The 25,759-nt window shown below is 40.1% G+C and overlaps 1 protein-coding gene across 30 annotated transcripts in view; it reads left to right on the top strand.

The window, feature by feature from the left end:
• NRCAM (neuronal cell adhesion molecule) overlaps positions 1-25,759 on the top strand; it is a 311,540-nt gene that overhangs the window by 41,491 nt on the left and 244,290 nt on the right. For 28 of the 30 annotated variants that reach the window (XM_032761443.2, XM_032761416.2, XM_032761412.2 and 25 more), the window contains exon 2: positions 16,777-16,934. The exons of the other annotated variants lie outside the window; for them this stretch is intronic. The gene's annotated coding sequence lies outside the window, so the exon portion shown is untranslated. The remainder of the gene's footprint in view (positions 1-16,776; positions 16,935-25,759) is intronic. 30 annotated transcript variants of the gene reach the window in all.

The following is a 25,759-nucleotide window of genomic DNA, read 5'->3' as shown; positions in this document are numbered from 1 at the left end:
TCTGATCTCAGCGGTGATGACAAAGCATAGTTCTGACAAAGCAGGTTTCTTTGCCACACGCCTGTGGTTTAATCTTTTCCTCTTTTCCCCCGTGAGGCAGTTCTGTCTAGCGTTGTCAACCATGTCAATTTTGCTAGAATGTCTCAAAACATCTGTAATACACTGATTAAAATAGACACTATGATACTATAAAAGAAATGTGCTGTTTTTCTGCTGTCTCTATCCTACTCCTGGAATTGCATCTGCAGTTTTATTTAAAGCAAATGCAGCATTCAAATCTCCTGTATTTATTCTTGCTCCATGAAGATGAATATCTTGGTCATGCTGATCTGGAGGGATGGGCTCACATCAGCAGCTGGCCCCGTTCTGTCATGGAAGAATCATTCTTCTGGACTGGAAGAAGCAAGTGAAATGTTTCTGAAATGTTTGCAGCATCTCTCAGAGGAAAAGGGAACTTCATGACAGAAATATAGCCAGAGAGGGCCACTGTGAAAAACACTGGAGGGTAAAAAGAACTACATAAGAGCAACCATGTGGAAGCCACGGAGCCCTCTCATCTCCTTTTTGTTTTTTTTTTGTTTGTTTATTTGTTTTTTGAGATGGAGTTTTGTCTTGTTGCCCAGGCTGGAGCGCAATGGCGTGATCTCAGCTCACTGCAACCTCCATCTCCTGTGTTCTAGTGACTCTCCTGCCTCAGCCTCCTGAGTAGCTGGGATTACAGGTGCCTGCCACCATGCCCGGCTAAGTTTTTGTATTTTTAGTAGAGGCAGGGTTTTCCCATGTTGGCCAGGCTGGTCTCAAACTCCTGACCTCAGGTGATCATCCACCTTGGCCTCCCAAAGTGCTGGGATACAGGCATGAGCCACTGCGCCTGGCCTTCTTCTCCTTTTTATGTGTAGAAATTAGGATGTAGGGCAACCGTTTAATCAGGAACCATTTATTATCTCTTCTTATCATGCTTCTTTCCTACTGTGCCCATTTCTCATTGCATCAGATCTAAGCCCCCTTTTGATGTTTTAGGAAGTCATTAAATAATGTTCCTGTCCTCCCTCCCAAGTTTGCGCCATTTGAGAAAGACGACACAAAAACAAAAACCAGATTGAAGGAGCAGTGCCAACTTGATTACAGTTCAGGCTGACTGGGGAAGTGATTAGACGTGTGGCCACAGGTCTTCCGGGTGCCTTCTTCTCCATTAGACATTGTCACCCTTGAGGTCCTACTGCAGGCTGTTACTCACACAGGCAGGCCTGCTGAGGAAAGGTACCCCCGTTGCCAGATGGCAGATATGAAAGAGAGACCAGAAGGCTCAGGGCCAAGAAGACCTCATTTCTTCCCCCAAACTCCTTGTGCTGTTGGCTCACAGGTGTGATGGAGGGTGTGGGAGAAGCTGGGAATATTATACTGCAGCCTCTTAAGAAATGGAGTGTTCTTTTTCTTTTTCATCTCTTCTGTGGTAATATGAGGAGTAACAAATGCCCTTCACCTCCAAACCCCTCTGTCTTGCCTCCACAGCCCTCTGCTATGAACCCTGGGCTCTCCCTGCTGCTCCCCAGAAAGCCCCTCTGTTCAGGGAAACCCATTGTCGTTCAGGCTCTCCCTGCTTCTCCTTACCATGCCCACTGTTGTGGCTGTGCTGGCTTCACCAAGGTGACTCTTCTCCAGGGAACAACTCCCTGCAGTCTTCCCCCCTTCTCTGTCTTCCCAGCGTTTTTTAAGCCCCTCTTCCTTAGCAGTCTGCCCTGGGTGAGATCTGATGGTTTTCCTCTTCTCTGTGAATACTTTTTGTATTTATTCTGGGCCCTGTACACTGAGTAGTATCAAATGGTTCCCATTTTCTAAACCACTGAACAATTTGTCCTCTGATTACATTCATTCATTCCTTTGTCTTTTTCACTTATTGTTACCTGGGTAGAGTCTGGCTTCCCCAGTTAGATTGTGAGGTTGTCGTGGACGGAATTCGTTTCTTTTACACCTCTTTTGTACCCTTTCTCAAGGCTAGTCTAATGTAGAGTGGAGAAGTTTTGTAGATAATTGTCTTAGCCTCGGTTCCCTAGAAAACAGAATCTGAGCTCACTTGAGAAGGCTTTATGAGGAGATGGAATTCCAGGACAAAAATAGTGAGGGAACAGGGGAAGCCAGGCAAATATAATATGTAACAGTGCTTTGCCAAGCTGTCCAAAGCTTCTCAAGGAAACACAGCTGGTTGCTCTGTGACACACACTGTCTTGCAGACAGGTCTTTGGGATCACTGTACCTTGCAACAGTCTGTCACAAGAAGGAATGGCAAGGAATTCATCTTTTAGCTCCTTCTTGTCTCCTGTCTCTTACTGGTCAAGGTTTCCCCATTAAGTTTTAAGTTCCTGTTTTTAGATTATGTTACCATGACCCTCTGGTCAGCCTCTGGGGAAGCCAGATCCTATACCCCAAAGCAGGGTGCTTCGTTGGAATGTAGAAGTGGTTCAAGAAGCCAGAGTCTCTATAATAGCAGCTACACAGGATGAGGGTGCAGGGCTATAGCTCCTGCTGCAGTGTGGACATGACAGAGGCTGAGTCAGAGCCATCAGCTACAGAGAGGCTGAGACAGCTGATGGTGTTGGGAGAGAAGATGGTGGCTGTGGCAGGGACTTTACACTGAGCAAGCAGCCAGAGGAACATTGTGGAGAGGGGCAGGCAAACCTGGGAAAGCAGAAAAATTGGACTCAATACAGCACCAAATGAATTTCTATTGGCTGGATAACTAAATATAATAGATGTTTAATAAATATTTATTGATGTCTGTTGGTTAATTGCCCCCTTTATTCCTCTCTTACTGGAATTATTGGAAGACACAAAGGGAAACCTAAAAGCCAATTTAGACTAAATATATAAGTGTTGAAGGATCAGAGTAAAGGAAGAATAAAAATATGTGAGATCAAGGTAATTAATCAAGGAGGGCTTCCTGGAGGAGGTGAGTTTTGAGTTGTCTTTCAAAGGCTATAGTGGTAAGGATTTATAAAGAAGAAAGGATTATTTGGAATGGGAGAAAATATTGGCAAACCATACATTTGATAAATGGTTAATATCCAAAATATGTAAGGAACTGAAACAACTCAATAACAAGAAAACAGCCAAGCAAAAAAATGGGCAAAGCACCTGAATAGACATTTTTCAGAAGAAGACACACAAATGGGCAACAGATATATGAAAAAGTGCTCAACATACTAATCATCAGGGCAATGTAAATTAAAACCACAGTGAGCTATCACCTCACACCTGTTAGAATGACTATTATCAAAAAGATGAAAGGTATGAAGTATTGGCAAGGATGTGGAGAAAAGAGAACACTTGTTCACTGTTGGTGAGAATGTAAAGTAGTACAGCAACTATGGAAAGTAGTATTGTGGCTCCTCAGAAAATTAAAAATAGAACTACCATATGATCCAACAATCCAACTGGGCATATATCCAAAAGAAATGAAATCACTATATTCAGATATCTGAACTCCTGTGTTCATAGCAGCACTATTCACAATAGCCAAGACATGGATCAACCAAAGTGTTTATCTATGGATGAATGGATAAAGAAAATGCAGTCTATATATACAATAGAATACTATACAGCCATAAAAAGAATAAGATCCTGTCATTCACAACAACATGGATGAACCTGGAGGACATTATGTTTAGTGAAATAAGCCAGGCACAGAAAGACAAATACCACATGATCTTACTTTCATGTAGAATCTTTAAAAAGCTGATTTCATAGAAGTAGAGAGTAGAATGGTGGTTACCAGGGGCTGGGGTGGTGGGAAGGGAGGGAGGTTTGGGAGATGTTGGTCAAAGGACACAAAACAAGTTAGGAGGAATAAATTCAAGAGATCTATTATAAAACAGTATGACTATAGTTATTAACAACATATCGTATTCTTGAAAAGTGCTAAGAGTGGGTTTTAAGTGTTCTTACCATAAAAATGATAAACATGTGAGGTAATGCATATATTTATTAGCTTGATTTAGCCATGCCACAATGCATATATATTTCAAAACATAATGTTGTACATTATAAATATATACAATTTTATTTGTCAATAAAAATAAAACATTAAAAATACAATAAAAAGTAAGTGATTATGAGGGGGAAAAGAGGAAGGAGTTACTGCAAAGATCTCACACAGTCTTAGAATCTGAGCAAAACACCAGGTTTGGGTGTAGATTTCAGACATTTGCTGTGATAATTTAGCTTCGTCGTTTTTTGTTGTTGTTGTTGTTGTTGTTTTGTAAAATTTAACAACAATCTAGAAAGTTGCTCATGCTTTGGCTTATACTCTAAACTTTGGCAAGACTCAGTTGTTGTTTTTTTTCGCCTTTGAGATTGGAATAATGAAAACTGATGGTATATAGTGTTGGCAATAAGATGGAAAAACAGTTTTCTTATACATTTATGAATGTATAAATCATAATAGCCTTTTTGGAAGTCAATTTGATATTTTTAATCAAAATTTAAATTGTAAATAATCATTGAACCAAAAATTCCATTTTGGGGGATCTGTGTTTACGTCAACACATTTACAAGATTGTTTACTGTAGTTTTGTTTCCTTAAAGAAAATGGATCAACTTAAGTACCTGTCAACAGTGTACTGTCAACAGTGGAATGGTTATGAAACTAAGGTACATACATACTGTGTGGCTGTTAAAAGATCTAGGCCTGGCCGGGTGTGGTGGCTCATGCCTGTAATCCCAGCACTTTGGGAGGCTGAGGCAGGCAGATCACGAGGTCAGGAGTTCGAGACCAGCCTGACCAACATGGTAAAACCCCGCCTCTACTAAAAATACAAAAAAATTAGCCAGGCGTGGTGGCGCACGCCTGTAATCCCAGCTACTCAAGAGGCTGAGGCAGGAGAATCGCTTGAACCCAGGAGGCAGAGGTTGCAGTGAGTTGAGATCGTGCCGTTGCACTCACTTACTTTATATTGTATTTATTTTTATTTTATAAAAATAAAAAAGATCTAGGCCCATGTGTACTGATGTGGAACAATCTCAACACGTGTTGTAACATTTAAAAAATAAGTTGTAAAATAGCATATAGTATTAACATCATCCCAGTTATAAAGAAACAACAAAAAGCAAAACTTTAAAAATCCCAACCTAACAATAGAGACATTCAGGGACCTTTTCCTTTTTATTCTGTTAGCTCCTGCAAGTATTCATGCATTTAAATTTGAGGGGAAAAAACCTTAAGGGTATCGTCCTTTAAATAAGAGCCAAAATGTATCTCCCAGAAAAGGTTAGAGGAAATTTTCATGTTAGTGCTTAAGAAAAAAAAAAAAAAGATAATTGGAGAGAAATCCACAGGTAGTCCTATATTAATAACATTTCACAGAACATTTGGGATGAGGAATTATTTTTATGAATTGAAGAAAAAATAAATGCCAACTTATTAAAAAAGGCCTTTCATAGGCTGAAGTAGTGGAAAGTTGGAAAAAGTATCAACAATTAGAATATAATCAATTCATTGTAGAAGGAAAGTTTTTTTAAAAAACAGAATAAAACTTAAAATGGAACAAAATTTTGTGCTACCTGATTTTATGTGCAAATTAACAAGTTTTATCGGGATAATACGAAAGGTGTTATATAAACTATTTCGTTTCAAGGATGACATAGCAAACAGGGTGTTTTTCTTTGCTTGCTTTACCTTAAATACTGACCCAAGGTAGAGCTAGTATAGAAAAAATCAGTTTCAAGGGTCTGAACCACCCAATGCTGGACCACTTCCTCCACTATCCCTGATAGGGGCTCAGTCATACAGGCCGCCCTTCCACACTTGCTGTGACAAAGGACTTGACCCTCACGAGGTGACCTGTTTTGTCCTTGGACAGTTCTCCTTACAAAGTTCTTAGTACTGTATTGAAGTAAAATCTACCCTCAGGGAAGGTTTACCTCTAACGCATATTAGATTGAGCTTTAAAAATTGATCAAGGCCCAGTCCCTACCTCAGACCAATTAAAGCCCTGGGATTGGGACCCAAGCATCAGAACTGTTTTCGAAAGTGCCCCAGGGAGTTTCATGGACAGTGAGGACTGCCAACCACTGTACTCCCAGAAACCCATCAAATTTAAGGAGCGCTCTCACATTTCACCTTCATCTTTTCTCCAAGAAAATTATCCCCTAGTCTTTCTATGAAATGGCTTGTAATGTTTTAAAGGTTTGTGGGATGAGTATCAATGCATACTACAACCACTATTACGAGACTTTTCTTAATAAGAAATTGGGTGAAATACAGTCATAGTGACTAGAATTATAAGGAAACAGACCCAAATTTAATCAAGGGCTATTTAATATGGGCTTATATTTTTCTATCTGTACTTTAATGAAGTTTTTTAACTTGAAAATTCAAGGTCCGCAGAGTTGCAGCCGTTGTACCAAAATACAACTTAAGAATATGGATTTGAGAGTCTCTCAAGTCAGGCACTATTTGCTGGGGATGCCTATAGTTTTTAATGGCTCAGGGTTCTTCTTTTTATAATGATTTAAAAACAAACCCAAGGCGGTGGCAGGAATAAGTCAAAGGTGAGACACATATTTGGCTTGATTTAGTGGGAAATCAATCATTCAAATACAACCTTTTAAAAAGAAAGATATAATATAAAAAGAAAAAGCAAAACATTATTTTTGTTTAGAAGTTAGTAGTGAGAACTGCAAATTATGATATAGATAGTGTTAGAATCTGGGTGTCCTCCAAAAGTCTATGCATATTATTTTATCTAACAAGGTAAACATAACCTTGTGTTCACAGCTTCTATGGGTGTGAAATTTTTTTGCCAGGGGAAATTTTGCTAAATTTTAATTTTTCACTACTAAAATAAGGGTCTATTACAGGTTATGTATAAGATGCTGTTGAAACCATTAGAACATGGGGGAAGCCATCATGCTCCTCCTCCCCCAAAATGGGGTCTTGGACCCCTGAGCTGGGCATCGGAATGAAGGAAAAGTGACCTGTCCTCAGGCCTGGTGGCTGGAGACTGGGGTGATGCACGGGATGGCACCGGGGTGAAAATGGAATTGAAGAGTGACCCAGAGAGAGATCTAAAGAGGCTCTGGAGAGGGGTCAACAGGAGATGTCAGAACAGATGGGGAAGTTTGGGAAGGAAGTGTCAGAAGCTTCAGATTTTAGTATGAGTGTGGCTGTCACAGACTGTTCGTAGGAGTGGGAGGTGCAATGCATTGAGCTGGTTATTGGAAGTTGCCAGATGGCTTTACTTTCCTTCCTATGCAGGATATAAAATATGTCATCCATTTCTATTTAGAAAAAAACACTCAATGTTGTTTTGTTTTAGCTGAAGCAGTGATAGTGGTCAGCAGTCTGGTCTACCTTTTTGCAGTTTACATTTCTCTTAATGCTCTGCATGCATTGATCCTAACCTCAAATTCCTGCCTAGCCTCCATCCTCTGACCAAAGCGAATCTCACTCCTCTGGGACCGTGTGAGACTCCACAGCCACCTTCTCTTTCTAGGCAGGTGTTTCGTGCCTTCCCTCACACAAGCAGCTCCCTGAATATGTCACACCCCTCATTCCCTAGCTCAAGTGCTCCATTCACCTAATTTCATTTTGCAGTGCCTTGTGGAGGTAGGAGGAGACAAGGAATTGAGGAGGGTGACAGTCCCAGTTCTTCTCCTACCCGCTCCACCTCTACAGTCATCCCAGTGAACCCAAGGAGGGCATTTCTTTCTGAATGAGGGCCGGCTCCATTTCTTTCTCTTCTAATCCCTTTCAGGGAGTGCTCAGCTTGGTGAGGAATGAAACCCAATGCTCCATGGCCCCTTTCCAGCTGGGTGCAGTTCCAAACTGCATTCAAAGCCAACACTAATTATGTTCAAGGTTTCTTATTAGTAATGGAGTTAAAGACATACGTGAGCTAATATTAAATATCAATTTTCCCGAATAAGAGGCTATTTTATTGTGGATATGAAGCTGTCTTGGTATCTGTATGTGAAGACACTGGCATAGAACCTCATATGTCAGGAGGGGAGGATGGTGCCCTCTGGCAGGAAGCTTCCAATTTTCCGGGACAGCTTTTCTCACATTCTTGCTAAAAAGCCTGTGCCCAGCTCAGCAGCTTGGCAAATAGAGCAAAACCTCCTGGATTTGAATGGCACTCACAGAGAATCCGTGACCGCCAAATAGGGCCACAACACGTTCATTTTTACATTTTCTCCATTTAGTTTTTCCTAGACAAATCAATATTTAACTAGTTTGTGGATTTAATCTAGTTTAAATTTAAGAGAATGTTGGGCTCTTAAAAAGTGTCAGTTCCACACAAGCATATAATCTATGTGCTACCTAGCATAGTACCTAGTACACGATAGGCGATTAAAAGTTGGATTTATGAATTATTATGAATCATTAAAGGAAGTCTCTAAATTTCTTTGCTGGGTGGCAGTTTTTTTTTTAAAGAAAACAAATCTGTTACTGTTTGTAGTTGAAAATGATAAAATCACTTCTTTAAAAATATTCCCTAATCAATTTTATATCAATCACATCAATTTAAATTTGGAAAGATTCATTATATATTAGATTAATAGTTCTTGGCTTCACATTACAACCACCTGGAGAGTCCTACCCAAGACCAATTAAATCAGAATCTCAATTGTGGGCTTTGGCCATCTGGAGTTTTGCTTTTTTAACAGCTTTATTGAGATATAATTAAATACAACAAACTGCACATATTTAAAATGGACAATTTGATAAATTTTAACATACACCTGTGAAACCATCAACACAATCAAGATAGTAAACATATCACCTGTGGTTTTAAAACCAGCTCAGGTGATTCCCAAGTCCAGCAGAGCTGAGAACTACTGCAATAGAGCCTTAAAATCATGAGTTGGGTAAGCACATAACTTCTGGCTGTTCTTCCCTTCCAATCGGGCAGACTACTCACTGTCAAACTACAGATCTACAGCAAATGGTGAGGGCAGGGCTGTGATGGGAGAAGGTGAGAAATAAGTAGGCATTTGGGCTGGCTCTGCTCTGAGCAGGTAGTTGGCCTGAAATACTCTCGGTTCAGTTGATCACAATCTTAGATGAGAGAAATGGAACTTCACAGTTGAATAATGCTCCATATATCAGATTCCGTATAACAGTCTTACTGGTGGTTTTTCAGCCAGTGCTAGTAAAATAGCGCACCTTTAAAAAATCATATAAAAAGTCAGCCAATTGGAATAACATTAATATCCAATATCAGGGCAGCGATTAAATAGATATGGTTTCTTTATATGGTAGAATATCATTCAGACACTAAAAATGATTTTATAGAATATTTAATGAGTTGGGGAAATGTTCATGGTGTATGGTTAAGTGAGAATAGCAGGTTGATAAGCCAGTGTATGCTGAATGATACCACTTCTATTCTGAAAAAAGTGAATACAGACACACAAGAAAAATAAAAGACTTGGAAAACATACACCAAAACATGGACATGAACATGGAAGAAAATGTTTAAATTTCTTTTAAAAATTTTTCTTTATATTTTGGAAAATGAAAACAATTTTTTGATCAGAAAGAATAAATATTGTTAAACATCAGCTGCAGAAATTCCCCCACCTAAAAATGAAACCCTGTCTAAAATAATCCAGTAGAAATGAAGGAAGAATATAAAAATCATTAGCATTCTAGCTTCATACTAGTATGCATTACCCAGTAGGCTCTCACTAAATGTTTCTTGAGTGATTTGAATAAATGACTGGAGCTAAGCAAAATAAACAAACCCCTGCTCAAGTTGGAACAAGTTCAGTTGCTTTTCAGAGTCATCAAAGCAAATTGTTTTGTTTATTGTATTAAACTCAAGTTCAAGGTTGCATGTCATTTGTATTACTGTTGAAGTGTGCTGGCATTTCATTTCATTTTGACTGACTCCAACTGTTTTCCAGTAAGAAGACTGGGCAATATGCAAATAAGCAGATTGCTGCATATGGGCTGTTGTAATAGTTCTTGGCCATTTCAGAAAAGCTTCAATCCGAGGAGTGTTCTCTCCAACATGGAAGGAGACGTGAAATGAGCCTCCGTATCCCTTACCATGTTGAAGTAGATTAAATTTTTATGATATGCACAAAATGTGGCTGAAGTATAGTAGAAACTCCCTAATCCCTGTATATCCTATTCCCAACCCTTTACATGGGGCCTTGGCTCTGTTTACTCTTGCCAACTTGCAGCTTCACTTGCTTTCTTTGTCTGTTCTTATTACATCTCAGCCTACAGATGCGCTCAAATCTCCTCTGGCCTAAAATCACTTCTTTTCCCTAGAGTTATCATTCTATTTCTTCCCTTTTTTTCCTGCTAGTGTGTCAATGAGGTCATTATTTACTGCCTGATTCCAGCCAGAAGTACTTTGTCTCCTTTGGACCACCTAAGCCCTTTATTTGTTGTTCACAGTATTTACCATGGGCACATCCTTACCCCTGTGCTAGGCCAGGAATAGTCCTATCTTTGATGCATTTCTGCTTCCACTTCTGAATTCCTGGGAGCCCAGCAGTCCCTTGGGGACTGGCTTCTTAGACTGTAAAGTATCTCTTTAAATTAAAAAAAAAAAAAAATTGTAGAGGCGTTCTCACTATGTTGCCCAGGCTGGTCTTGAACTTCTGGGCCCGAGCAGTCCTCCCACCTTGGCCTTCCAGAGTGCTGGGATTACAGCCGTGAGCCACCACACCCGACCTAAGGTACCTCTTAATTCAAAAATACGAAAAGGTTTGTAGAGGCTGCTGGCTTTTTCCTGGAACTAATTTCCACTAGATGTCCTGTGTTTTTTCCACATGTCAAACATATCTAAAGATACTGCTTTTCTAACTTTGACTAAAATGTAATGTCATCTAGTGGCTTTCCCTCCTCTTTGCAAAGTTTTTGTTTGTGTGTTTGCTTAATTCTTTGAGCAGAAGTGGAAGAGGCCATGCCACAACAGGGTCAGAAAGACCTGGGTTCAAATGCCATCTCTGACATGGACAAGCTCTCTGACTTTGGGGTCTGTCACTAGACTTCTCTGTGCCTTAATATGTCCACGTATGAAATTGTTGCAACAATGTCCACCTTATGGGATTATTGTGAGGATTCAAAGAGGTGTTTGAAAGCCCTGAGTCCCAAGTATGGGCCATGAAAACTACTCACTGAATGCTGGAGCACTTCCTTTCTTCCTGGCTCCTTCCTTTTTCATACCTGAAAACATGTTCAGAACAAAGAAGCTGCACTGAGATGTGAATGCCCAGTAGCCAGTGAGTTTGTACGATGCAAACTGGTATTACAGCATATTGCTAAATCACTACACTTCATAAGCTTCCTGGGTACCCACTGTCAAATCACAAACCACAAATGTAAGGTCATGAATGCCAACAGTCTCTTCTCTCTGCTTTGCTCAACCAGTGTGATCTGTCCAAAGAATTTGAAATGACAGAAAATATACATAGCAAGTATTAAAGCAGCAGATGGTATTCATATGCCGCTAGCTCTCTGTGCTGCTAAGTCACTCACACATCCATAGTCATAGCGGAGGGGACGGGGAAAAAATCACATTTCCTTCTTTTCTTGGAATTGCCATCTTTTTCTCATCTCTGATGCCAATGTCTCCTCACAAGATTTCCAAGAGAAGAAAAGTCTCACTGTTCTGGAAATGCCAGAAAACGTTCCAAAACTTGCTTAGCGTTCTTCCTAGCAACAAATCCAACAACTTCCTCCACATTCGGGTGGCATGGCTCTCATTGTGTTTATCACGTTCTGCCGCCAACTAGCTGTACAACCTTGGACCATTAGTCCTCTTTCTGTGCCTCAGTTTTCTCGTCTATTAGATGGGGATATTGAAATTGCATACCTCATTAAGTTGTCATGAGGATCAAATATATGCCAACCAGTTACAACAGTATTTAGGATGGAGTAAGCACTCAACATATTGCTATGTGGTCATTTTGCCTGCATAACTAATGGATGAACCTATGGGTCAGTGGTTGTGGACTAAGAATTACCAAATACCTGTAGTCTTGGTTTTGCCACTTACTAGCTACGATGAGCCATTGAGAAGTTCCTTACTGAAACTTATTTTTTAAATCTGTAAAATGCTAGAAAAACACATTTTCAGTATTAAATGAGATTACCTCTATGAAAAATAAGCCTCAAAATGCCGTAGAACATAAAATGGTATTATCTCCCATCTCTGTTCTTGAGCAGGAGCTGCCAAGTCTTAGAGTCTTTGCATTTCCTGTGGCACCTAATGGGTCTACAACACCAGTTGTTGAAGGAAGAGTTTACCCGTTCAGCACAACTGAGAAGAAGGAAGCAAGCCAGAAAGGCCTCTGAACGGTCATCAGAGATGACGTGAAATTCACACATTCACTCATGTGCTTTTTTAATAGGCTTGTGCATCAGGCTCTCCCTCTGAGGCGCTTCACTTTTACTTTACCCAGAGTCAGCCTGGAGAGGACCAGGCATATCCAATTAGTGGAGTGAGGCTGGGTTAAATTGCTCTGGGCAGGCATACTGACCACCTGAGAAGTGGCACCTGACTGTAATGGTGGAGTCAGAAAAACTAAGAAAAGCAGCCAGGAGAACTTAAAAAGCCCTTCGGTGTGAGACTTTTTACCACAAGGAGAGATCCTGTGAGGCTGAGAACTAAATTAGACAAAGCAGTTGAGATCTTCTTCAGAGAACAATTTCACTTTGGCAAGGGAATACCGATGACCTAAAATGACAGATTCTGCTAATTTCCATGATTGCCTCAGGGAAGGTGGAAGCTAAGTTGGCTCTGGTTTTGCAATATGTTTCTCAAACTTAACTTCTTGGTCGACTGCACAGGTAATTACTTCAGCTACAAAGTTCATGTTGCCAATTATCTCAACTATGGCCTCATTTTCTCTAATGATGCCGAAACCTCATTCTTCTGGGTTCTGCAGTTTCTAACTAGTAAATGTTAAAACCTTTATCCAGCAAATGAATTGCTTGGTCATGTCCATTTATGTAGCTTATTATATTCTCAGGATAATTGGCAATCAACTTAGAGTATTGGTAACTATTAATTTTAAGTAATGACATACACTAAAATAAATTTATTTTTATTTACTAACAATTTGATTTTCACATTTTTATACTACTGTTTGCTCTCTAAAATTGTGTCCAATTTGGTATTGTTGTTGGCTTTTAAATTTTTTATTAGTAACATTAATGTTATGCTAGATAGTGTTCTTGTCTAACTCATAGATAATGGCATAATGAATATTTCATAAGGACAAGATTGGGAAGTCAAAAGTTTTTAGCAGGTTGGGATAATGGACCCAATCTAAGAAGGTGAAATATTGATGTTGTGAAAATAAAGCCTTCACTTGTTTCTAACAAAAAGACCTACAAAAAGATTAGGGAAATATTAACTGTCAGTCTGAAACGTAGCTGTAAGAATAGCAGTAAATGGAGTGCTGTAATCTTAGTCTGTATGAATTTGGGCACTCTGGGCCATAGAAAACAGCAACTCACTCAGGACACCCTAAGGAGGAGGGGCTTACTGCCCAGCTGCCCTGTTTGGATCTTTAAAGTAGAAAGTTCGGTTTGAGATGACCTCAAGGGACTGACCCCTTTCACATGGTCTCTCGTATGGTCTTTCTGCTATCTCTGCATATTTAGTAGGTTCTCCTCTGACTCCCAACATCCACCTAAATCCCAGAGAGAGCTGGTTTGATCAATTTGTCTTACTATTGTCTTTGTTCTAGCCTATCTCTGCACAAAGCTACCTCCTGGGTCATCCACGAGCCTCTGAGGTGCTCACTTCTGATCCAGGCAGCACCTCTACCGAAACAATAGCTTATCCTTGGGGTTTTTCTGAACAGTGGGCTGTGGTTGGGGAAGTTAACATTAGAATATGAACCTGGGTGTGGCTCCAACAGCCAGAATTGTGAGCGATAAGTAAAAGCTACAGGAAGAGAGATTCAGCTCCCTATAGAATTTCCTAAAAATGGAATGGGCTATAGGCAGATAGATGGTTGGATTTAGTGACCTTCCAGGCTTCTTCTGTCTCCCAAAATTGTGTTTTTATTTTCAATACCACTCTTCTGTTTCTTCCCAGATGTGTCTAATGAAAACCATCTTTTCACACTATTATTAAAATGAGCTATGAAGATAATTCTGACACAGTATTATTAGGATATGCCTAAGGTGTCAGAAACAGTAATGCTTTTGCATTAGCCTCTTAAAACATATTTCATATGCGACATATTTGTAAATTAGATTCTATTATAGTAAATAACAATGCTGTACAAATAAAAGAAATAATTACCTAATGTAAATGTAATGGGACAGCAAACTGCGACATGGATACTTCTCTTAAGAGGACTGAAGATGAATGTAAGAATGTTAGGAAAATTGTTTACCCATGAATTATGAATGATGTTCCAGAGATTTCAGTTAGGCATTTAAACTCAGATATCATGATGGACTGAGTTATTTAGGGCAGTTTTCAGGGATGACTCTTCTGATGGCTGCCTGAGCTGAACTTCTCCAAAACAGTGTAGTTAAATCTCAGCATCCAAAAGATAAAGTAGATATCACGGCAGAGCAGCCTTGCCTCCAGCCTGCAAGGGAGTTGTATTTCTTTGAGGCAACGCATGGTCAGGAGAGAGAGTAGCTTTGTTAAAATTCTAAAGTTCGAGGTCCATCATTTTTGAGACAAGACTCATCTCTCTTGGCTTCAGTTTCCTCATTGATACATTGGCAATGATAATAGTACCTGGGTCAGAGAGTTCTTGTGAGAACAAAAGCACTTCTTGGCACAGTGTCTAGCTCATAGAAGGTGCTCAATAGTTTAGCTGCTAAGATTACTATTTTCTATTGTTTTTGTTTTTGAGACAGGGTCTTCCTCTGTTGCCCAGGCTGGAGTGCAGTGGCATGATCTTGGCTCACTGCAGCCTCCTCAAACCATCCTCTCACCTCAGCCTCTGGAATAGCTGGGACCACAGGTGCGCACCACTACACCCAGATTTTTTTTTTTTTTTGTATTTTTTGTAAAGACAGAGTTTCTTCATGTTGCTCAGACTAGTCTGGAACTCCTGGGCTCAAGTGATCCACTTGCCTCAGCCTTCTAAAGTGCTGGGATTACAGTTGTGAGCCACTGTGCCCTGCCTGCTATTGTTCCTTTGTTTTTGAGATGGAGTCTTGCTCTGTCACCCAGGCTGGTGCAGTGGCGCCATCTCGGCTTACTAAATCCTCTGCCTCCTGCGTTCAAGTGATTCTCATGCCTCAGCCTCCTCAGTAGCTGGGATTACAGGCCTTTTTGTATTTTTTAGTAGAGACGGGGTTTCACCATGTTGGCCAGGCTTGTCTCGAATTCCTGACCTCAGGTGATCTGCCCACCTCGGCCTCCCAAAGTGTTGGGATTACAGGCGTGAGCCACTGGACCTGGTTCCTTAAAAAGCAGGAACCCTGTGGTTATGCATCCCTGCCCAGAGAGCCACGAGCCTCATCACTTCCTAGTCATCAGTGTGGCTCATGTCTTTGGATCATACCCGGCCCAGCCTGAAACTGAGTTGTGTCTGGCCCCAGCTCATGATCCATCTGGCTTTCTCCTCCCTGGAAGACCTGACCCCATTCTCACGCTGCTGCTTTGCTTGGACCTTGTGTAAGTCGCTGTACCTCTTGACTCTGAGTTCCCGCCTCCTGAACATGGGAACTATTTATAGGGTTTTAAAGTTTTGGATACTATCAATTTAAATTTTATCTATTTTAAAACACATGAGTTGTCAGGTGCCAAAAGTGTAGAAAAGACAGAATGTTAGAGCTAGAGGGGTCATCAAAGAATATCTTCCCTGACTTTCTTTTGCAAAATATTGACACTTTGGGTGCCATTCCACCTGAGATTCTGATTTAATTGGTCAGGGATTTATTTGGTCTGGATGTGGCCCAGCCATCGATACTTTTTAAAAGCTTACCCAGTGGTGCTAATGCACAGGCAGGGTTGAGAAGCACTTAGCAAGCCCAAGGTCATACTCTTAGTGGTGGAGGCAGGTCTAGAACCCGTGGTTTCTGCTCTTCTTACTACAGACTGACCGTAAGTTCTGGTTTAAAAGAAGCTTTTTGAAGCATTCCTTTTGTGGTTTTACCCTTTCTCGTGAAAGTGAGATATGTAATAAACATAATATTCAAGCACGCCTGTTAGTTGGCTTCTGTTTAATTAAGGTTTTATTCTGTTCCACCTTAACCTTATGCTTTTTCTTTCTTATAATGGTGTGTTCAGTAACCCGTTTATTCCAGATGCCATATTTTCTTACTGCCTTCAAAGCCACCTCTAAAATATAATTGCATTGCTGAGTTCCTCTCTGACATTGTCAACCTTGATCAAATATTAGTTCTTCATTGTTTGTTCTTTTCAGTCTGTATTAGATTCTTCCCCGCCACGGCCTGTTGTTGATGTGATTATAAAGTACGGTGTATTCCCATGAAGCATCAGAGTAGAATAAGATCAAGTGCCTTTTTTTTCTTTTTGATTTGTGTGCACAGTTGTTTCCTGCTATTTAGGGGTAATTCAGACTTCTGTCCTACCCTGCAATGTAATTGGAATTATGTTACCTATTTTTATTACCTGTTCCCATTAAGTTGCTTAAAATTTCTTAGACATTGATGTCATTAAGTACAATAATGCTTGGTTAAAATTAGTCATGGAATTTGATATATAGTAAGTCTCCCTGGTCAACTTTTAGTACTATAGTAGGATGAAATCTCAGCTTAATAGAATTAACTCAAAACAATTTACATTGTCCTGTGTTATTTTTTTTCCTTTTCAGGAATTTTTGTGACATTCTCCCTCAGCATTCTTTATCCCCTGTTTGCTGAAGACTTCGACCAAAGCTAGTCTTGGCTGTTGGCATTCTCCTGAGAAAAGGATAGCTTCAGAAATCAGAAAAACATTTGGGAGGTGTCTAGCCCAGTGGACCTTCTGAAGGTGAGAGTGAATTAGTTCTCTCTTTGTCTTTAGAAGACTGAATTCACTGGTCTGTCTTCCAAAATCTACTTGGAAAGTAGTGAAAAGAGGGAAACAGGTTATTGAAAATTTTTTATAAACAATTGATAGTTTCTCTTTTTTGGGAAAACTTTTTAGTAAATATGGAGGAAACCAATTGGCTATTTTGACCGAACAGGAACTTTATTTGAAGTTGGAACTCTGATCTTATGAAGATCTGTCTGAACATACACACACGCACACACACACACACACACACACACACACACACCCCTTTTAAAAATCAATGTTTCTCTTTTTGGATAAATTTCTTATGTATTTAGGGTCTCTATCAACCTCAATATCTGCCTTACCCTACCTTCTTGGGTTGTTTTAAGGATCAAATGATATAACTTTTATGAAAACGCTTTGTAAACCATGAGGTATTATTTGCATAAGTAAGAAAAACAATTTCTACTTTTCCTAAACATTTATAATCCTCAGAAATACTCTCATACTCACCAATATATTTTTTCCCCATAGTTTCATTTATTTTCAGTTCAGTTCAGTAAACATTGCTAGGCTCTCAAGAAGCAAAGGTGATAAGTCCTTGCCTTCAAGGAATATCTGCCAAATGCAAGAGACAGGCACATAAATAGATATGACCGACTTCTGTATGATAAAAGTATATTGAGGGCCCATTAAGGAATGGAAAAGGCAGCTAATGCAGTCTGGGGCCAGAGGGCTGTGTGTAAAAGCAGGCTTCCTAGAGGAGGTGTCCCCTAAAATGGCTCCTGAAAGTGGAATAGGAGTTAGGTAAAGAGCAGGGTGGGGTGGACAAGGGCATTGCAGGTAGGAGCAGTGGGATAGGGGTGTGAAATCCATGTGAGAAAGTAAGAAGTTATGGCATATGTGTGAAAGGAAGGTGAGCAGGAAGCACTGAAGCACTGAGGTGTTATCAGCTGGAATTCATTGGCATTTTATGTGTATTACACTGGAGGAAGTCTAGAGAATGAACTCGAGCAATATTGAAGGAAGGAAAGATGCATTTTTTAATTATATGGGGGAGAGCTAGGAGAACTAGAATTTGGCTAGAAGCAGCATTGAATAGAGAAAGAAAGGGGAATTTGAAAGAGCTGGATTTGGTGGTTGATTGGGCATGGGAAGTAGGAAAATGTCGGGACTTGGGATTCTTGGATTTCTGATGTGGGTGACTGAGAACATGATGATGCCAGAAGGGGAATTTAGGAGAGAAGCAGATTTATTCTTGGGAAGGGAAGGACTTTGAAGTATATAAGGGACATCTAGATAGAAATATCCATCAGACAGCTGGAAGTGTAAGTGTGGAGGTAAGGGGAAGATTCAGAACTAGAAATGTTCACTTGGGAGTTATAGGCAATGGTTAAAAATATTTTTTAAATTATGTATTTTATTTTGTATTTAAGCCTTCAATATTATTCATTTATTTACTGAAAGCACAACTTACCACATTCTCTATTTTCATTTTATTCTGATAATTATCTGCTGTTTCATTTGTATCTGTAGTTTTTCTTCTTATTTTCTTGGCATAATAAATTAGGATTTTTTTCCTAGAGACAAATATGGTGACCTTTCCAGTTTGATAAAAGGAAATTCAAAGCAGTCTTTAACAAACAGTGTAAACCCTAAGGTTAAGGACAGTAACAAGCCAGTGCTATTCTCCATTTTAATTCACAATAACTACAGCAATTATTTAAGAAAGGAGCTTTGCTTTCTAAAATGTCGTTCTTTTTCAGTATCAATCATGATTTCTTGCCAAATTCTCACTTTCATTGCTCTGCCCAGTGTTTCAGCATTGCTTATGGGAGACTGAGAGGGTCTTTCTTGCATTCTTCAGTGGGGTGGTGTTAGGGCCCCTCCCTTTGGGTCTTCTCAGCATCCACCCAGGACATGGTTGAGGCCTGTTATAACAGAGCCTGCACTGTTTGAGAGCAAGTCCACCCAAGTTAGACTGCTGAAATTCATTCTCACAGCCTCCTTTGAGGGAATGTCTGGGGTAAAAATTTCAAATTCAAATAATACTTACAATAGTACTATTTTGAGTGAATTTTATTTCATTACTGTGATCTTAATTAGCTTACTGATTTTTTTCCTTAATACCCATTGGAAAGCTACAAAATGCTCAATTTTTACTCTCTGTATTTCACTACCATCTTTCCAGGAACTTTAAAGCTCCACAAATCTGTCACTTTTTCATACACAAGAAAAATAATTTGAGGCAAAATTAAGTAACTTACTTAACACTAACAGCTGGAACCAAAGTCCTGGTCTCCTGAATCTTACTCTTCCTTTTCCACCTCATCTTTTTCTTTCTCTCATTCTAAATCTTTATTGAGCTATAAAGTTATCTATATGTCTTAAAATAGGGAATTGAATTAAGTAAATCAGTTCACACCAATGACACTTGCTTTGGTTAATCACTCTAGATGCAACAATCAGATTCTCTTTTAATACTTGAGGCTCTGATTAAGGCTTTATTATTTTTAAATTTTATAGTTTTTAATTTTTAACATGGATTTTGTTTTTGGCAGCCTTTATTTCTCTAGACTGGTTTTACCAGTGAAATGAAAGATTAGAACAGAATCAAACCACCTGTGTTTAAATTCTAGTTAAAAAAGACATCAGTGACTTTAAAACCAGCACTTTTAGGCACAGGATATTACCTTTTTTGTTCATTTTTAAATTCATACATAATTATTATACATATTTCATATACAAATTAGTCATATTTACAGGTGATATGTGATACATGCATACACTGTGTAATGATTAAATCAGATTAATTGGGTATATCCATCACCTCAAACATTTATGATTTCATTGTGTTGGGAACATTAGAAATCTTTCTTCTAGCTATTTTGAAATATACAATAAATTGTGGTTAATTACAGTCATCCAGAAAGCACAAGATATTTCTGATTTGGTCAATTACATTGCAATCTACTGTGAGTTTTATGTGTAGAGGATGAATTTATGGAAACGCTGCGTTAGTATAATTTAGAATGACGGCATATACATGCGAGTTGTAGGTGGTCTTGAAGACAATGAATTGTTCTCTGAAGTCCACAGAATGGTCAGTCTTTGCTGTGAAACCAGTGGGCTGTAAATTATCAGAGTGCGTGTACAAAACATGATTCACTCATCCCGAAAGCTGCCAGTAACAAAAGAAGTTTCTACTCATTTATGTGCAGAACACAAAGAATATTTCTCCCTGTTTCAGTCTTTTTGCCTCTTTCTATTTTCTCTCTCTGTCTCTATGAATCTTCTTCTGTCTCACTCATATTCGCTGCATGATAGACACACACTAATATGATGTCTCCAAAACGTGAGACCCTTGGTTTGTGGAACTGGTAGTGGAAATAGCATGTTGTGGATAAGGGGTGAGTGCTGTGGGGAGACATTGGCATTTGCTAAATGTTTGCCCTGTGCATCACTTGGCTGCATGGGGCAGAACAACAGTATTAGCAGGGATGAATAGATATGGAAACTATTGCAGACTGTGAACACAAGATGGTATGATGGCTGCGAAAGGGGAGGTCAGCTTTCACTACTGTTACCTGACTTGGTGGTAGTCTTCTTCTGAACTGTCTTACCATGGGTGAAGGACAGAATGCAACCATATTAGGTGGCTGCTTTCTGCTTGGATTCCAAAGTGAGTGTCATTGTGCAAGCAAAGCAATGCATGCAATTTATGTTAGTTTTGGAGTTGCCACTTAGAAATATTCAGGGTTTGCCAGGCGCGGTGGCTCACGCCTGTAATCCCAGCACTTTGGGAGGCTAAGGCGGGCAGATCACGAGGTCAGGAGATCGAGAAATATTCAGGGTTTGGAATAGCACTGGAGGCTGCCTTCCTTGCACCCTGTGGTTAGAGAACAGCATTCTGCAAGAGGAGGGTTGTGTGGGAAAACTCCTGTTGGGAAGTGGAAGGCATGGGTGAGTTGCCGGGGTGACACTTTTGCATGGGCAGCATTCCAACAGGCTCAGATCATATTTAATAGTAAAATTTGTTGCTGTGTGCCCTTTTATAATGTGGGGTTTTAAAAAGAAAGAGGAAAGGAAATGCTGAGCTGCTAACTTTGGGTACAAATTCAATCCCATCATAGAGATCATAGACTTTACATCAGCAATTTGTGGGCCATTTTGGTGGAGGACAATGACAACAGATTTCTAATCAGATAATGTCCTGCTACATTTGAATTTTCACTCTCCACTGTCTTTTGTTGTCTGGGTACTTTTGAAATTATTCTTGATTCAGGTTTATTATTAACTTTTGAACCCTAGCTACTGCACTAATACCTTGCTACTCGTGAAAATGAGAATGGTGACTAGAGAATTTGTTTTTGCCTTAGTTAATAGAATAGCAAGACAGCATAATATGAATTAATGACTCTTCACATTTTCTCATAATATAAGCTGAATTCATTTTCCCTTGGGGATCTATTTCAAATTCATGCCCTAATAAAACCATTCTTGCCAGTTGTTGACTTTGTAGCTTCTTAAAAGCATCCACATAATGGATAAGTAGATAACAATAAATAATATATAATTTTGATCTTAAACTTTAAAAACATGTTTATTGTTCTTATTTTAAAATGGAAAAATAAAACAACTGCCTCTTCACAATCAATAGTATAAGTATCTGTGCTGTCTGTTTTAGGCAAGAACCATCCTGAGGCAATTATATCCTTTAATATATAAGACCTATGAGGAAAGATTGAGGATAAAAAAAAAGATTGAGGATGCAGAACTACTAAGAGGGTTCTATTCACCCAACATAACATAAACGTCCTTCATTTAGAGGACATGTATATTATTGATAGAACTATTCAAAAATTCCAATATCCACTTGGATAATAACTATCTGTTATCAGTATTTCAAATTATTGTCTCTCCTTTTCTGTTTCCCCTCCTTGCTATCAGGGGTTTCATGTTTTATTTAGTGTCACCATATTAGTATGTGTGTATCACAGAGAATGTAAATGAGAAAGACAGAGGCAGAGACAACGACAGAAAGAGGCAAAGAGAGAGACTAAGAGGAGAGAGAAATATTCCTCTTGCCCTACAAATAAACCAAAGCAGTATTTGAAGTTCTTTTCTCCCCTCAGTCTGATTTCTTTGACTTATTTGGCCTTAAAATGATATAATCTGTTACTCAGAATCCATAAACAGGATCATAGGGCCACATCCTGAGTTGGGGATCAGAAGACACAGTCACTGTGGTAGAGCTGTGATGTGCCACTCAGATCCCCTGCCCTTTCCTGACTGAAGCACTCTTTCTCCAGCTTCTTGGAGTGTTGACAGCTGATGGCTCACTTGGGTCCTTCCTTTTGGGGATTATCCTCTGCCTTCAGCTAATCAGAGCTGCCTCACCCAAGATTATACTGTTTGCCCCAGGCCCATGTGCATTCAATGGGTGGTTGACTTGGGAACACAAAGGCTCTTGACTCAGTTCAGGACGATGTATAGGACCTGAAAGGTTGGCTGAGGCTTTTGTTGTGACAGCACCACGGCCCAACTTCTCTGACTCCCTTGTCCTGTTTTGTGCACTCCGCTTGGGGTTGTGCTCAGGAGCCCTCACCAGTAAAATTCCTGCCTGCAGATCTTCATCTCAGAGCCTGGTTCCAGAGAAACCTGAATTGCAGCAATCACCATACGTGGGCCATGCAATGTAGCATGTGTGTGTATGAGGATGGGATTACCTATCTTCGTAGTACTGTGATAAGGTACTGGCTCTGGAATCACAATCAAGATCTGTGACAACCTAGCCTGGGCACTTACTATAAAAAATTAAAGGGGGGAGGGCTCCAAGATGGCCAAATAGGAACAGCTCCAGTCTACAGCTCCCAGCATGAGTGACACAGAAGACAGTTGATTTCTGCATTTCCAACTCAGGTACTGGGTTCGTCTCACTGGGGCTTGTCAGGCAGGGGTGCAGGACAGTGGGTGCAGCCCACCGAGTGAGGCTGCAAAGCAAGGTGAGGCATCGCCTCACCTGGGAAGTGCAAGGGGTCAGGGAATTCCCTTTCCTAGCCAAGGGAAGCTGTGACAGACAGCACCTGGAAAATTGGGTCACTCCCACCCTAATACTGTGCTTTTCCAATGGTCTTAGCAAATGGCACACTGTTTATATTATATATAAACAGAGATTATATCTGGCACCTGGCTCGGAGGGTCCCATGCCCACAGAGCCTCTCTTGTTGCTAGCACAGCAGTCTGAGATCGATCTGCAAGGCAGCAGCAAGGCTGGGGGAGGGGCGCCCACCATTACTGAGGCTTGAGTGGATAAACAAAGCTGCTGGGAAGCTCGAACTGGGTAGACCTCAGCTCAAGGAGGCCTGCCTGCCTGCCTCTTAGACTCCACCTCTGGGGGCGGGGCATAGCTGAACAAAAGGCAGCAGAAACTTCTGCAGACTTAAATGTCCCTGTCTGACAGCTTTGAAGAGAGTAGTGGTTCTCCCAGCACAGAGTTTGAGATCTGAGAATGGACAGACTGCCTCCTCAAGTGGGTCCCTGACCTCTGAGTAGCCTAACTGGGAGGCATCCCCCAGTAGGGGCAGACTGACACCCCACACGGCTGGGTAGCACTCTGAGACGAAGCTTCCAAAGGAATGATCAGGCAGCAACATTTGCTGTTCTGCAATATTCGCTGTTCTGCAGCCTCTGCTGATGATACCCAGGCAAACAGGGTCTGGAGTAGACCTCTAGCAAACTCCAACAGACCTGCAGCCAAGGGTCCTGACTGTTCAAAGGAAAACTAACAAACAGAAACAACATCCACACCAAAACCCCATCTGTACATCACCATCATCAAAGACCAAAGGTAGATAAAACCACAAAGATGGGGAGAAACCAGAGCAGAAAAGCTGAAAATTCTACAAATCAGAGCGCGTCTTCTTCAAAGGAACACAGCTCCTTGCCAGCAATGGAACAAAGCTGGACAGAGAATGACTTTGACGAGTTGAGAGAAGAGGGCTTCAGATGATCAAACTTTTCTGAGCTAAAGGAGGATGTTCAAACCCATCGCAAAGAAGCTAAAAACCTTGAAAAAATATTAGACAAATGGCTAACTAGAATAACCAGTGTAGAGAAATCCTTAAATGACCTGATGGAGCTGAAAACCATGGCACAAGAAGTACGTGACTCATGAACAAGCATCAATAGCTGATTTGATCAACTGGAAGAAAGGGTATAAGTGATTAAAGATCAAATGAATGAAATGAAATAAGAGAAGTTTAGAGAAAAAAGTAAAAAGAAATGAACAAAGCCTCCAATAAATATGGGACTATGTGAAAAGACCAAATCTACGTCTAATTGGTGTACCTGAAAGTGACAGGGAGAATGGAACCAAGTTGGAAAACACTCTTCAGGATATTATCCAGGAGAACTTCCCCAACCTAGCAAGGCAGGCCAACATTCAAATTCAGGAAATACAGAGAATGCCACAAAGATACTCCTCGAGAAGAGCAACTCCAAGACACATAATTATCAGATTCACCAAAGTTGAAATGAAGGAAAAAATGTTAAGGGAAGCCAGAGAGAAAGGTCGGGTTACCCACAAAGGGAAGCCCATCAGACTAACAGTAGATCTCGCGGCAGAAACTCTATAAGCCAGAAGAGAGTGGGGGCCAATATTCAACATTCTTAAAGAAAAGAATTTTCAACCCAGAATTTCATATCCAGTCAAACTAAGCTTCATAAGTGAAGGAGAAATAAAATCCTTTACAGACAAACAAATGCTGAGAGATTTTGTCACCACTAGGCCTGCCTTACAAGAGCTCCTGAAGGAAGCACTAAACATGGAAAGGAACAACCGGCACCAGCCACTGCAAAAACTGACAAATTGTAAAGACCATCAAGGCTAGGAAGAAACTGCATCAACTAACGAGCAAAATAACCAGCTAACATCATAATGACAGGATCAAATTCACACATAACAATATTAACCTTAAATGTAAGTGGGCTAAATGCTCCAATTAAAAGACACAGACTGGCAAATTGGATAAAGAGTCAAGACTCATCAGTGTGCTGTGTTCAGGAGACCCATCCCACGTGCAGAGAGACACACATAGGCTCAAAATAAAAGGATGGAGGAAGATCTACCAAGCAAATGGGAAACAAAAAAAAAGCAGGGGTTGCAATCCTGGTCTCTGATAAAACAGACTTTAAACCAACAAAGATCAAAAGTGACAAGGCCATTACATAATGGTAAAGGGATCAATTCAACAAGAAGAGCTAACTATCCTAAATATATATGCACCCAATACAGGAGCACCCTGATTCATAAAGCAAGTCCTTAGTGACCTACAAAGAGAGTTAGACTCCCACAAAATAATAATGGGAGACTTTAACACCCCACTGTCAACATTAGACAGATCAACAAGACAGAAAGTTAACAAGGATATCCAGAAATTGAACTCAGCTCTGCACCAAGCAGAGCTAATAGACATCTACAGAACTCTCCACCCCAAATCAACAGAATGTACATTCTTTTTAGCACCACATCACAATTATTCCAAAATTGACTACACAGTTGGAAGTAAAGCTCTCCTCAGCAAATGAAAACAGAAATTATAACGAACTGTCTCTCAGACCACAGTGCAATCAAACTAGAACTCAGGATTAAGAAACTCACTCAAAACTGCTTAACTACATGGAAACTGAACAACCTGCTCCTGAATGACTATTGGGTACATAATGAAATGAAGGCAGAAATAAAGATGTTCTTTGAAACCAATGAGAACAAAGACACAACATACCAGAATCTCTGGGACACATTCAAAGCAGTGTGT

This window comes from Hylobates moloch, unplaced genomic scaffold (assembly GCF_009828535.3).
Source record: "Hylobates moloch isolate HMO894 unplaced genomic scaffold, HMol_V3 SCAFFOLD_1, whole genome shotgun sequence".
Taxonomy (NCBI): domain Eukaryota; kingdom Metazoa; phylum Chordata; class Mammalia; order Primates; family Hylobatidae; genus Hylobates; species Hylobates moloch.
Note: the sequence above shows the minus strand (reverse complement) of the source record. Positions and strands in the feature narration are given on the sequence as shown.